The sequence below is a fragment of the Cornus florida genome, unplaced genomic scaffold (assembly GCF_030987335.1).
Source record: "Cornus florida cultivar Cherokee Brave unplaced genomic scaffold, ASM3098733v1 CherokeeBrave_3.0.0_Hap2_Chr03, whole genome shotgun sequence".
Taxonomy (NCBI): Eukaryota; Viridiplantae; Streptophyta; class Magnoliopsida; order Cornales; family Cornaceae; genus Cornus; species Cornus florida.
Window position 1 is genome coordinate 25,006,088 of NW_026775573.1, and position 14,326 is coordinate 25,020,413.

Below are 14,326 nucleotides of genomic sequence, written 5' to 3' on the forward strand. Positions count from 1 at the left end.
TCTATTGTGATAATCGGAGTGCTATTTACATTGCTCATAATGATGTCTTCCATGAACGCACCAAATATATTGAAATTGATTGTCATATTGTGCGTCAACATGTTGCTCGAGGTACTGTCCGTCTTTATTCTGTAACTTCTGCTGATCAGACTGCTGACATTTTTACCAAAGCTCATCCACTAGGCAGATTTCGGAAATTAGTTTCCAAACTCAAGTTGGTTTCTGCTCTACCACCTTGAGTTTGAGGGGGGATGTTAACATAATTAGATTATAGCCGTTATATAGATTCTTACCATAGTTAGATTATACTATAGCCGTTGTATAGATTAATGCCTTGATTATTGTATAGCCATTGGTGATCTCTCACCTATTTATACCTCTCCTTGTACATTATTCAAACACACTTCAATATACAGAATCTTACAATTTCATATATGTCTGTCTCTCTATCTCTTTTATTTAACATTAAATATGATATTTCTAAGCATCACTGTTAAAGATACATATGGAGGTCATTTTTAAATATATTATTATTTTTCAAATGAAAGTCAGTTCATGAGGAGCTGTTGGAGAAGAACTGAACCCTTTGATGTCGAGAATGATAAGACTAGTTCTATTTTTTTTTTTGGCAACTAAAAATAGATTGGTTCTTATTGTTGATAATGACTACCATATTTAACTCTATACTCAAAATATATTTCTTCATTTAATTGAGTAGATAATTCACTAGATATAGATATCCTTCAGGATTGCGTCACCGGGCTAAAAATTTAATGTATGGTGTAAACACAGTGTAGTTTATTTAGCTTGGAAAATGTCCCTGCGATAATATTATTTTAGGTAGGTGTCTCATTAACATGTAAATAAACTGAGTTATATAAGCACTTCGTAATTGTTCTGATTTCTTGTGAACTGAAGTCACTACACTGCAACAATGGAATGCTATCTTCCATACAAGCTCATCTCTCTCTTCCTTCTCCTTTCTACTGCTTTGTCAGCTTCGATAGTAGATGATCGTGAGACCTTTATCATCCACATGGACAAATCAGCTATGCCCACTCCCTTCTCAGATCATAATAACTGGTACACGTCGATGCTTTCATCCCTGTCATCGTCCGATCATGGCGTTTTCCCAACCCATCTCTACACCTACAACCATGTGTTGGATGGCTTCAGTGCAGTGCTATCTCGGTCTCAACTAGATCAGTTAGAGAAGATGCCTGGCCATATTGCCACATGCCCGAGACCTCTGGAAAGCTTCACACCACACATACACCAGAGTTTCTTGGCCTGAAAAATAGTGCTGGCTTGTGGCCTCAAGCCAATTTTGGTGATGACATGATTATTGGTATAATTGACAGTGGCATTTGGCCGGAAAGTGAGAGTTTCAGAGATGATGGCATGCCTCCGGTGCCGGAGAGATGGCGTGGGGCATGTGAGTCGGGGGTAGAATTCAACTCTTCTTATTGTAACAGAAAACTCATTGGAGCTCGCTCTTTCAGTAAAGGGATGAAGCAATTAGGCTTCAACATATCAAGAACAGATGACTACGACTCTCCGAGGGACTACGACGGACATGGGACACACACATCTTCCATCGCTGCTGGGAGCCCAGTTGAAGGTGCCAATTACTTTGGTTATGCAGAAGGAACAGCAATTGGGGTTGCACCAAAAGCCCGGCTTGCCATGTACAAGGTTGTATTCCACAACAGCACCTTCGAGTCTGCTGCCACTGACACGTTAGCCGGCATGGACCAAGCCATAGCTGATGGAGTAGATCTCATGTCATTGTCATTGGGATTCAGAGAGACGACTTTTGATGAAGACCCTATTGCAGTGGGAGCTTTTGCAGCCATGGAGAAAGGGATTTTTGTTTTTTGTTCAGCTGGCAATGATGGTCCAAATGGTTCTACCATACAAAATGGAGCTCCTTGGTTCACGACTGTTGGTGCTGGGACAATCGATCGCGATTATGCAGCTACGGTTACGCTTGGTGATGAGGTCCTCACTGTTAGTGGAAAATCTATCTACCCGTTAGACTTGTTAGTGTCTAGGGTTCCAATATACTTTAGCCAAGGAAATAGAAGCAAAGAAATCTCTGACTACTATTCTCTTGACCCAAAAGATGTTGCTGGGAAGTTTGTTTTCTGTGACTTCATTGATGAAGATTCAGGAGTCAATATGCGTGAAATAGAAAGGTCAGGAGCTTCTGGAGCAATCTTTGCTACAGACTTCCAAAATTTTCTTGGACCACATGATTTCAATTTGCCATATGTGGTAGTAAGCCCAAAAGATGGAGATTTTATCAAAGACTACCTAATCAAACCGGAGATTAATGTAACTGTTAGCATCAAGTTCAAGATAACAGTGTTGGGTACTAAGCCTGCCCCTATCGTGGCGTGGTTCTCAGCAAGAGGGCCAGATCGCAAGTCTCCATGGATACTAAAGCCTGATATTTTAGCTCCTGGGGTTGATATTTTAGCTGCATGGGTACCCAATAGAGGGGTTGCACCTATAGGAGACGACTATTTGCTTAGCGATTTTAAACTCCTCTCTGGCACTTCTATGGCTTCTCCCCAAGCAGTTGGTGTAGCCGCGCTTCTAAAAACTCTCCACAAGGACTGGAGCCCAGCTGCCATCCGATCAGCCATGATGACTACCGCTTATGTGATTGATAACGCCAATGGCCCCATCATTGACATGACCACTAGAGTTGCTGGGACTCCTCTTGATTTTGGGGCGGGACATATTAACCCTGAAAAGGCCATGGATCCTGGTCTTGTTTATGATATAGAGGTTCAGGATTATATCAATTACTTGTGTGGAATGAACTGCACAAGCAAACAGATTAAGATCATCACCAAGAGGTCGAATTTTAGCTGTGATCAAGCCAGTCTTGACCTTAATTATCCATCTTTTATTGTTATCCTCAACGACGCCAACAATATGAGTTACACTTTTAATCGGGTATTAACAAATGTTGTAGATAGTTCCACTACTTATCGTGCAGTGGTGAAGGCTCCGTCAGGGATGGAAGTGGTTGTGCAGCCCCCGGTGGTATCCTTTGCTGGAAAGTACAGCAAAGCCGAGTTCAATATAATGATAGAGTTGACTGCTGAAAATGCTAATTCACAGAGTGATTCAATCTTGAATTATGGGTATTTAAGTTGGAATGATGTTAATGAGACTCATATAGTAAGAAGTCCTATTGTTGCTGTCCATGCACTAAAGTGAGAGATATTGCTGATTGATTATTTGTGAGTATTTAATTTGGAATAATGTCAAGGACACCCTAATGGTGAGAAGTTGTATTGTTTATTTAAGAGGTATGTATAATCAATTACTGTTCAATACCTATTACTCATATGTCAAATTGCTATTTGTGAGTATTTTATTTTATTGTGGTGGGATTTTGAGTGATAGACAGCCATATATCCTTCAAACCTATTAACCATATGCAGACTGCCACTTGTGGCATTTTGAGAGAAACTCTTGTTTTGGCTAGAGAGCTCAGTTGTTAGAATATGTTATGGATGTGTGTGTATAAATAAGTAGAAATTCTTGTGGTGGCTATCAGGAAACATACTTTATATATATATATATATATATATATGTAGAAATTCTTGTGGTGCTTATGAATAAACATACTTTTTATATATATATACACACACAGACACACACATGAGTTTAGAAATTCTTGTGGTCACGAAGAACCATACTTCAAACAGGATTTTGTTTTCTCTGCGACTATATTTGTGTATGCATGGCTGTTGAATAAGACATCTGTCCCGGATTAGAAGAATTATTCATCATTATCGATTACACATTATCTCAAATTTGGCCCCAACATTATCTCAACATCACAATCTTTAGCATTAAATTATGAAAAATGATTCATGCACTAAATAGTTACACTGAATTATTAGACACATTTTTTTAATTGGTCAATTATATAATAAATAAAAAAATGAAATCCTTTACTTAATTATATTTGGTATAAATAACTAATTAAAAAATAATTAGTTAGGCAATTCACTACAAGCGGTGTTGGTTCTACTCTTAAATTATAGGGCATTACTTAGTGTATGTGTCACCTACACTAGTGGCGGGGAAGAATTGTTAATTAACGGGGAAGTGGGAGGGAGTGTTGAGATAAAATTTAGAATTAGTATTTGTAATTATTTTACATAAAGTGATTGCTCTAATATTCTAATTTGTTCTTTTGTGCTTGACAATTTAATTTATTACTGTTGTCCCAAGATATTTGATAATGTAAAGAGTTTGGCAAAATACCAAAAATTTACTTATGATATATTTAATGAATCTTCAAATAGGTCTTATGGTGGCGCTTAATCAAACAAGGTTTTTATGGTGCTTTGGCCTGTAAAATAAAATTATCCCACTAGTGAGCTCCACCCCTTTGATAACATGGATTCTTATTTCTCATTACCTTCCGGTGAAACTATTTTTTAAAAGTTCATTGATATCTTATTTTTATTAAGCATTTTGACTTCAATTCTTGCATAATCCACATCACTTTTGCTTCCATTGTAACAAAAGATCTATTTTTTGTGGAAAAGGCCAGTATTAATAGTTATTATTTTACATATGGACAATTCCTCAATATGTCATTCACAACAAAATATTTTCATAAAAATGGCTTTTGGAAGGAGGAGATACTATTTCACCAATCGAGTTACAAGGTGATTACACTAGTGCACTGGAAACCCTAGTACACTTGAGAGGATTGTGAGTTCCACAAATGAGGTTGGTTCGTTGCGCAGGCCTAAAGTCTAAGCCGGTCGATTTTAATATTGGCATTTTTCTATCTTAACAAGTCGATTTGGCCCTGTCAAACCGACCAAGCTCCCAAGAGTTTTTCAATAATATTGGCATTTTTCTATCTTAATGGGCCAGCCTGTCAAACCGGCAAGGCACATGTGGATATTACACATAATGTTCCAATAAATATTTATATATATTGTAAATTTTTTTTTTTTTTTTTTTGGGAAAGTAAAGGTTAATTCCATAGAAGATAAAAGAGAAGTATAGTAGCCCGAGGAAGGCTAGGAAGAAACTTATACACAAGCCCTATACAACAGGCCCAGCCCAAGATAGATTTCATACCCAGCACAGTCCAATACCGAAACATAACATGACCAAGGAACAAAGTCACAATTTCGGTGAGCAGCGGTTAGCAGCAGGTGAAAGCTTCACCATCAACAACGATTACCCGTTCTACAAGAATGTAATTGTAATATTTTTGACTTTATATACATATATATAAATGTTATATTTACTGTGGGACCCACCTGTTTATTAAACATTTTAATGGCATAGGGTCATTACAGACCCATTTTCTCACGCTGCTTCTTTCTCTCGCTGTTTCTCTCTCCTTCTCTGCTTTCCTTTTTCTTTTCTTTTTCCACAAGCTTCCACTCTTGATTTATCCCTCATTTTTTAGTGTTTTTAAAAGCCGTTTGCGGCTATTCGAAGCCCACGACGAGATCAACAAGTTGATAGGAGTAATTCCTTGGTTGGTGCACTATAAGAGATTCGAAAATCCTAGGATTTTAGGTGAAGAAATTGGGGGTTTTACATAAAAGTGAGGTAGGGGTTCTAATTCACATGTTCTTTGGCCTTTTTGTAAATTACTCACTTAATTGATGATTAGCATACTTAATTTGTAAAAAATTTCTTACTTTATTATATATATATATATATATATATATATATATATATATATATTGTGCCAAGTTGTGACTATGTGTTGCTTGATATATATGATAATAAAACATGTAAATTGTTGATTAATTCAAGCTTTTTGTGCCTTTAGTGCTAGTTTGGTGATTAGAAAGTATGAAATATAATTTTAGAATTTTTTTTATGGTGCAAAGCATGTCTAAGTATCAAATTTTCATGCCTATTAAAAATTAATTTGCTAGAATATGCTATATGGAAGTGTGTTGATTTGTGAAATATGAAAATCTTATGTTGATTTGTGAATTGTAAAAAAAAAAATCCTTCATTTGACATGGCATTGAGAAGTATGAGACATTCATGCATATCATTGGAATAGAATGGGGAAAAAAAAATAAAAAATGATTTAAAAGAAATGAAATGGATTTTGGAAAAGAATTTTGAAAAGGATTTTTGTGAAAAAAACCCGGCCGCCTAGGAATTGCCTAGGGACCATGGCCTTAGTGAGGCCTAGAGGGGATTAGGGAAATCGCCCTAGTGTAGTTGAGTTACCTGGGCCCCAAATGACGTCATGGAGTTACCATGGGTCAGGGACAGTTGCCAATCCTCCTCTCGTGCCACCATGGAGTTTCCATGGGATGGGTTCACTAACGGTTTGAAAATGATGATGGAAATGGTTTTGGAAAATGGGGAGTGATATTGCATGGCATGGCATATCGTTACATGTCATATTCATTTGTGGTATCGGATTAATGATGTGGTATTGTGGTTATTTATATTCTTTTTTTCGGGCATGGTATGTTCCCAATTTTTTTATTCCTATTCATGGTGTGAATTCACGGGGTCTCAGGAGGTATGCCTTAGGCACTTCCTACTGAGCTTATGCTCACCCCTTATATTTAACATTTTTCAGGAAACAGGAAAGAAGTGGTGGATGACATACCACCACGGGCCTAATTTGGATTAAAAGACATTTTTGCTATTTTTGTATTAAGTCCCATATTTTTTGTAAAACCTTAATTTGATATATTTAGTATAGAGATTTGTGGACTCTTGCTATTATAGTTATATTTATGGGCTGTAATTTTATTATAAGTTGTCTAAACGTAGTAAGACATGGACGTTTGAACTTAATTATATTTTTGGGACTGTAATCATGATATTTGGATTAAATAGCATGTAGTTGTTCCACCATAAACTGAACTATGTTGAGATATAATGAATGGATGAATAGGATGCTGGAATATATTAATTGTATTATGTGTTGGGATAGGTCAGATATGTCTTGAAAGGCTAGGAAGGGCCATTGCGTTTTTTTAGCAGGTGGTTGTAGGCCCCCTTTTTAGGGGAGGTCATGCCAAATTTTTTTTTTAAATGGTATCAGTTTAAAGTCATTACGAAATTGGTATCAGAGCCTTGGTTCGAAAACCATTAGGACGACAGGTAGAGGCCTACATAGGGGTTGCATGGGAAGTCATTCGCATAGTTTATGTGATTAATTGGTACAATGTTTTGCTATATGCAAAAGCATGCTTAATTGTTTACTTGTTTATATGCTTACGTGCTTATATGCTTATATTAATATGTTTATTGCCTAGTCTTGCATGCTAAGTGTTAGTATAGCATCCTTTTATGTTAACTGTTCACGGTTAGACCTTAGTGTTATCGTTATTGAATCGTTTTATTTGTTTTTTAGCACGATGTCACGGCGTGAGGAAACCAGGGAAGTTGGCCCTAAACCGACTAGGAGTGATGTTGGCGAGAGCTCTAGCTCCAATCCGGAGGAGCTAAATGATGAGGACACACTTCTTAGGGACTTGATTCCCCCGAGAGTTGTCCCCACAAGGAGGGATAATGTTGAAGCACCGGTAGAAGTGGGTGAAGGTTCTGTGGCACTGGAGTTGAATCATTTGTTGCAAAATTCCGTGAGGGCAACGATTGCTGCTCAGTCACAGTCGGCACCACAACCTACAGTTCAAGTTGAGGAGACGCCAGCTTAGAAGCATCTCAAGATCATTAAGGGGTTTTCTCAACTGATGCCGGTTATGTTTGAGGCGGTGCAGATCCAATGGTAGCAGACGACTACATGGATCAAGTTGAGACACAATTGACCTCAATGGATGTGACAGAGGATCACCTGAAGATCATTCTAGCAACTTACAAGTTTGCTAAGGATGCCAAACTTTGGTGGAAGATGGTTACGAATCGGCATAAGGTGGAAGAGATGAGTTGGGACAAGTTCAAGGAACTATTTTACGAGAAGTATTTTTCGCTTTCTAAAATATGGGAGTTAAAAGACCAGTTTCTTAGCCTTATTCAAGGCAATATGTCAGTGGCGGAGTATGAGAACAAGTTCATTTCACTTTCTCGCTTTGCTCCGAAAATGGTAAGAGATGAAGTTGACAAGACTCGGAAATTTGTTTCTGGTCTTAATGATAGAATGAGGCCGTTGATAACGGCACAGTTTATCAAAGTTTATTCTGAGGTAATAGAGAGGGCCTTGATGCTTGAGGCTGATATTAAAGATAAGGATGCAAGAAGGGAGCAGTGGAAGCAAAAGAGGAACGTAGGGTCATTTTTAGAGGGACCTTCAGGGAAGAGGAACATGGGTGGTTCATCTCAATTTCAGGGGCAACAGTCAGCACGATCCGCTCCTACCACTCCTATGCCAGCAGGGTCTGCCAGGAGTGGTGTCATTTGTTATCGTTGTAATCAGTCGGGTCACTACAAGTTAGAGTGTCCACAGACATCGGTTAATTCTGGGGCTTAAGAATTGTACTAATCAGGGAGCAGGCACCGGTAGTGGCAGAGGATCACAACAGAGACCGTCACAGTCAGCTACAGTTTAGTTAGGTTTCAGACCACCACCATCACAGCCTGCCATGTCCTCTCAGGGCTCACGGCCAGTTAGGAGGGATACTCCTACTATATTAGTGCAGCAGTCAGGTGTTCAAGTTGGCAGTTCTCAGGCACAGGTATCACAGGGACCTGTCTTTGCACTTGCACCGACTGATGCATCTCCTGGATTGTCAGTTCTCCGAGGTATATTTCCAGTGTTTGGTTCTTAGGCCCGTGTTTTGTTTGACTCTGATGCATCTTATTCCTTTATATCATCATCATTTGCACTTGCATCAAGGTTAGAGGTCAGTTTCATAGATCGAGCGTTGTGTGTTGATACGCTAATTGGGGTTTCAGTGTCTTTGAGTCGAGTTGTGCAGGATTGTTCTATTGTGATAGCTGGACGGACTTTTGTGTTTGATCTTATCCTCCTGGAGATGACTAGCTTTGATGTCATTCTTGGGATAGATTGGTTAGCTTCCTTTCGTGCCACGATCGACTGTTTTAGAGGTAGAGTCACAGTTTGCACTCCCGAGGGAGACTGTTTCTTTTTCGTGGGAGATCGGAGTGATTTCCACATTTCATCATTTTATGGAGTTCGTGGACAGAGTCGTGGTGATTACTTCTTGGCTAGCCTTATAGCCAAAGAAGATGATGTTGTGAAAGAGGATTATCCTACAGTTGTTCGTGATTTTCTGGATGTGTTTCTGGAGGATTTGACAGAGTTGCCTCCACACCGAGAAGTGAAATTCTCTATTGATTTGATGCCAGGTACTGCGCCTATTTCTATGGCACCGTATCGTATGGTACCAATTAAATTGGAAGAATTAAAAAGGCAACTTGATGATTTGAGGATGAAAGGTTTCATCAGACCGAGTGTGTCGCCGTAGGGCGCACTGGTCTTATTCGCTAAGAAAAAAGATGGTTCCTTGAGGTTGTGCATTGATTACCAGAAGTTGAATCATGCCACCATCAAGAACAAGTATCCCTTGCCAAGGATAGATGATTTGTTTGATCAGTTGAGAGGAGCCAGTTATTTCTCGAAGATTAACTTGAGGTCAGGCTACTATCAGTTACGGATTAGGGATGAGGATATCCCAAAGACAGTATTCCGTACATGGTATGGACACTATGAGTTCCTTGTTATGCCTTTTGGCTTGACTAATACGCCAGCGGCATTCATGGACTTGATGAACCGCGTCTTTCACGATTACTTGGACCAGTTTGTGGTAGTTTTCTTGAATGACATTCTCGTGTATTCATGATCTAGGGAGGAGTATGAGATCCATTTAAGTATTGTTTTACAGATTTTGCGGGAGCACCGATTGTATGCCAAATATGAGAAACGTGAGTTTTGGCTATAGGAGGTGAAATTTTTAGGGCATGTTGTTTCAGAAGGTGGAGTGTCGGTGGATCCATCAAAGGTTGAAGTAGTTTTGACTTAGGAGCAACCCAAGAATGTTTTTGAGATTCGGAGTTTCCTTGGCTTAGCGGGTTACTATCGGAGATTTGTGAAGGATTTCTCTCGTTTGGCAGCTCCTATGACCCGTTTAACCCGGAAAGGGATCAAGCTTACGTGGAATGAAGCCTGTGAGTCATCCTTTCAAGAGTTGAAGACAAGATTGACTACAGCTCCAGTGTTGGTGATACCTGAGTGTAGCTTGGGTTATGTGATTTATTGTGATGCTTCGCGTGATGGTTTGGGATGTGTGTTGATGTAGGATGGTAGAATAGTGGCTTATGGGTCTCGATAGTTGAAGACTCACGAGCTTAACTACCCTACTCACGATTTGGAGTTAAAAACAGTCGTATTTGCTTTGAAGTGTTGGAGACATTACTTGTATGGTGAGAGATTTGACGTGTACTAGGATCATAAAAGTCTCAAGTATCTTTTCTCCAAAAATGACTTGAACAACAGACATAGAAGATGGATTGAGTTCTTGGAGGACTATAATTTTGACTTACAGTATCATCCGGGCAAGGCAAATGTGGTAGCAAATACCTTAAGCCGGAAATCTCGTGGAACTTTGGCTAGTTTGGCCATCCGAAAATGGAAGATGCTTGAAGATCTGGCAGAAATGGGATTGTATTGTTTTGATGACGATGTTGACAGTGAGCCAACATTCTTGTTTAGTCATGTGGCTCAGCCTACTCTTATTGTACGAGTGATTGAGTCACAGAGACAGGACCCAGATTTAGATGCCATTCACGTTTTGATCTCTAGTGGTGAGACAGTGAAAGATTGGGCCTTGCATACAGATGGGGGTCTGCAGTTCAGGGGTTTGTTGGTGGTTCCCACGGTTTGTCATGAGGACGTCTTATGGGAGTGTCACACTTCCCGCTTTGCACTTCATCCAGGTGGTACCAAGATGTATCACAATTTGAGACGTCAGTATTGGTGGAACGGGATGAAGAAAGATGTTACTTAGTTTATGGCTAAGTGCCTTACTTGTCAGCAGGTGAAGGCCAAGCATCAGAGACCAGCTGGTTTATTGCAACCATTGCCTATAGCGCAGTGGAAATGGGAACATATTGCTATGGATTTTGTGACAAGTCTTCCAAGGTCACGGAGGGGCAATGAAGTCGTATGGGTCATCATTGACAAATTGACTAAGACGGCTCACTTTTTGCCTATTAAGGCCAACCATTGGTGTTATTTATGTGAAGGAGATTGTAAAGTTGCATGGAGTTCCAGTAACCATTGTTTCAGATAGGGATGCCAAGTTCACTTCGAAGTTCTGGGAAGGACTTCAAGCAGCGGTTTGTTCAGCGTTGCACATGAGTACGGCATTCCATCCACAGACAGACGGCCAGTCGGAGCGTACTATCTAGATCTTGGAGGATATGCTTCGGGCATGTGTGCTTAATTTGGGAGATAGTTGGGAGGATCACCTTCCACTTATTGAGTTTGCTTACAACAACAGTTATCAGGCGAGTATCCAGATGGCTCCATTTGAGGTGTTGTATGGTAGACCTTGTAGGTCTCCTGTTTGTTGGACTGAGGTGGTCAAGACAGCTGCCTTAGGACTCGACATTGTACTTGAGACTACTGAGAAGATTAAACTGATCAAACAAAGGCTAATTATAGCACAGAGTCGACAGAAGAACTATGCAGATAGGCGGAGACAACCTCTATCTTTTGAGGTGGGAGACTATGTTTTTCTACGGGTTTCTCTACGGAAGGGGTTGATGAGATTCGGGAAGAGTGGCAAGTTATTGCCACGATTCATTGGACCTTTTGAGATCTTGGACCATGTAGGGGAGGTTGCCTACAGACTTGCTTTGCCACCATAGATGGATAAAGTCCACAATGTCTTTCATGTGTCGATGTTATAGAAATACGAGCCGGATCCATCTCACATTTTGAGTTGGGTTGATGTGGACATTGATGAGGATGTTTCCTGCGAAGAGGGACCAATTCAGATCCTTGACACACAATAGAAGGTGTTGAGGAACAAGACGATACCCATAGTGGAAGCTCTTTGGAAACACCACGAAGTCGAGGAGGCTACTTGGGAGCTCGAACAGGAGGTTCACTCCAAGTATCCAGAGTTGTTTTCTTCCTCAAGTATATATTGATTTTTGGGATGAAATCTTTTAAAGTTGGGGAGAATATAATGTTTTTGACTTTATATATATATAAATGTTATATTTATCATGGGACCCACCTATTTATTAAACATTTTAATGGCATGGGTCATTAAAGACCCATTTTCTCACGCTGCTTCTTTCTCTCGTTGTTTCTTTCTCCTTTTCTGCTTTCCTTTTTCTTTTCTTTTCCCACAAGCTTCCACTCTTGATTTCTCCCCCAATTCTTAGTGTTTTTAAGAGCCGTTTGCGGCTATTCGAAGCCCACGACGAGATCAACAAATTGATATGAGCAATTCCTTGGTTGGTACACTATAAGAAATTTGAAAATCCTAGGCTTTGAGGTGAAGAAATTGGGGGTTTTGCATAAAAGTAAGGTAGAGGTTCTAATTCACATGTTCTTGGGCTTTTTTGTGAATTACTTTACTTAATTGATGATTAGCGTGCTTAATTTGTAGAAAATTTCTTACTTTATTATATATATATATATATATTGTGCCAAGTTGTGACTATGTGTTGCTTGATATATATGATAATAAAGCATGTAAATTGTTGATTAATTCAAGCTTTTGGTGCCTTTAGTGCTAGTTTGGTGATTAAAAAGTATGAAATATAATTTTAGAATTTTTTTTATGGTGTAAAGCATGTCTAAGTATCAAATTTTCATGCCTATTATGATTAATTTGCTAGAATTTGCTATATGGAAGTGTGTTAATTTGTGAAATATGAAAATCTTATGTTGATTTGCGAATTGTAAAAAACAAAATCCTTCATTTGACATGGCATTGAGAAGTATAAGACATTCATGCATATCTTTGGGATAGAATGGGGGGAAAAAAAAAAAATTAATTTGAAAGAAATGAAATAAATTTTGGAAAAAAATTTTGAAAAGAATTTTTGTGAAAAAACCAGGCCGCCTAGGAGTTACCTAGGGACCGCGGCGTTAGTGAGGCTTAGAGGGGATTAGGGAAATCACCCTAGTGTGGTTGAGTTACCTGGACCCCAAATGACGCCATGGAGTTGCCATGGGTCAGGGACAGTGGCCAATCCTCCTCTCATGCCGCTATAGAGTTGCCATGGGACGGGTTCACTAATGGTTTGAAAATGATGATGGAAATGGTTTTGGAAAATGGGGAGTGACATTGCATGGCATGGCATATCATTGCATGTCATATTCATTTGTGGTATCGGATTAATGATGTGGTATTGTGGTTATTTATATTCTTATTTATATTCTTTTTTCCCGGCATGGTATGATCCATATTTCCTTATTCCTATTCATGGTGTGGATTCACGGAGTCTCAAGAGGTGTGCCTTAGGCACTTCCTACTGAGCTTATGCTCACCCCTTATATTTATCATTTTTCATGAAACGGGAAAGAAGTGACGGATGACATACCACCACAGGCCTAATTTGGATTGGAAGACCTTTTTGCTATTTTTGTTTTAAGTCCCATATTTTTTGTAAAACCTTAATTTGATATATGTAGTATAGAGATTTATGGACTCTTGCTATTATAGTTATATTTATGGGCTATAATTTTATTATAAGTTGTCTAAACGTAGTAAGACATGGACGTTTGAACTTAATTATATTTTTGGGACTGTAATTATGATATTTGGATTAAATAGCATGTAGTTGTTCCACCATAAACTGAACTATATTGAGATATAATGAATGGATGAATGTGATGCTGGAATATATTAATTGTATTATGTGTTGGGATAGGTCGGATATGTCTTGAAAGGCCAGGAAGGGCCATTGCGTTTTTTTAGCAGGTGGTTGTAGGCCCCTTTTGAGGGGAGGTCATGCCAATTTTTTTTTTTTTTTTAAATGGTATCGTTACAATAATTTATTTTTGTTTATTAATATAATATAACATATTTATTTATTCTTTCTTTATAACTGATATTCACTACTTATACTTTAGGACAAATATGTGAAAATATCTATTTATTCATTACTTATATTTTAGTAGGAGCAATAATATAATTTTATAGGTAAATATATTAAAATTTTAAAAATATTAAGGTATAATACTAAAAAAAAAACAATAGATCTATGCCTAAACTCGAGTATACCTTCCGAAAAAAAATTGAACTCGAGGAACAAAAGTCATTTATAATAAATTATGCTAGTACATATACATATGCATGTATGTATGTATATGTATACATGTATCTTCATAGGCTTATGTATA

The 14,326-nt window shown here is 38.6% G+C and overlaps 1 long non-coding RNA gene and 1 pseudogene across 1 annotated transcript; both read left to right on the forward strand.

The window, feature by feature from the left end:
• The first annotated feature begins 553 nt into the window (after nt 1-553).
• Nucleotides 554-3,412, forward strand: LOC132299986 (subtilisin-like protease SBT3; annotated as a pseudogene).
• Nucleotides 3,413-5,353: 1,941 nt separating this feature from the next.
• On the forward strand, nt 5,354-13,754 carry LOC132299988 (uncharacterized). The gene is made up of 2 exons (XR_009480249.1): nt 5,354-5,610; nt 7,397-13,754. It is a non-coding gene; the product is annotated as an uncharacterized LOC132299988 (long non-coding RNA).
• Nucleotides 13,755-14,326: the final 572 nt, after the last annotated feature.